At 42.9% G+C, this 1175-nt stretch overlaps 1 pseudogene; it reads left to right on the top strand.

Moving 5' to 3' along the window:
• Positions 1-920, top strand: part of LOC105741344 — a 105093-nt pseudogene extending 104173 nt beyond the window's left edge.
• Positions 921-1175: the final 255 nt, after the last annotated feature.

Below are 1175 nucleotides of genomic sequence, written 5' to 3'. Positions count from 1 at the left end.
GGTAAAGGATGGATTAGAAGGGTCTGGACTCTGCTGAAATCGAAAAGACTGCCTGAGATGATCACAATGGGCCTGGATAAAGAGTTACTGAGGTACCACAGTGATGTAGCTGACCCATTTAATTCTACTGCAGTGGCAACAGAGTTTGAGAATCAAAATGTCATTCTTTCCAACAGTCAAGTTTGACCCTCTTTGGATGAAGCAGAGTGTTGAGTGCCATCAGTGCCTGACTTGTTTAAAGAGGTGGCTCAGCTACAGTGACTCAGACTTGAAGAGAGCAGACCTTGAAAAAGACGCAAACCTTGAACAAGGGGAGACTCCATGGACAATACTTACGCAGGACTTACTGGGCCACAGTGTCCAGCAGCAGAAGCCCAGCAGCCACTGTTTCATCTCACTGTCTCAGTGCTGGATCTCAGTAAGGAAGCATTGGTTCACAGTATGTTTTCTTTCTGGAACCAGTCTAAGTATGGTGACTTGGAAGTACAGAAAGGTGAATCATCCTTTTGTCAAAAGAGGGACATGGCAAAGGAAATACAGTGGAGTCGAACCTTCTCTGTGGGTGTTTTAGGTTTCACACAACCCCGGGGAACCCATAACACCCACCTTCACAAATGTCTCTTAGAACTCAGATCCCTCTCACTAGCAAGTGGCCCACTTTCAATGTGAACCTCATGGTGTCTAGAACCCAGACTCTGTCAACGAAGAGGGCTGGACTTACTGCAGCCCTCTGGACTGTGGCTCCAGTCAAAGGCACAGGTGTCTTTGTCCAGGACAGCAAAGATCTGTCTGAAGCATTGCCATGCACTGATTTGTAGTCTGAACTAAGTATAGAAGCAAGGAGAATTCTGGTAGCTGAAGCCCTGGCCAACTTGAATGAGTTTGTAGAAAAGGAGGAAGTGAAAAAGAAGGTAAAAGTGTGGCAGGTATTTTAATTTCTATTTATTATATCTAAGCAGGAAATAGTTATGTCAGAGCAAAAATACATGTTTTCAAACTTGTTTGTTACAGAAATGTAAAGATGTATTTATATTATACTTTTAAAGTTGAGGTGTCTCATCTGTGATGTGAATTTGATGTTACAGAAAGAAATGATACAGCATGGTTGTGTAGTTTCACTTTAATCTTCATGTGAAAGAAAGCACATGGCACTATCCTTGGTATGAACAAGGCAT

This window comes from Octodon degus, unplaced genomic scaffold (genome assembly GCF_000260255.1).
Source record: "Octodon degus isolate 3935 unplaced genomic scaffold, OctDeg1.0 scaffold00477, whole genome shotgun sequence".
In the NCBI taxonomy this organism is placed as follows: Eukaryota; Metazoa; Chordata; class Mammalia; order Rodentia; family Octodontidae; genus Octodon; species Octodon degus.
This window is presented reverse-complemented; position numbering and strand designations above follow the sequence as displayed.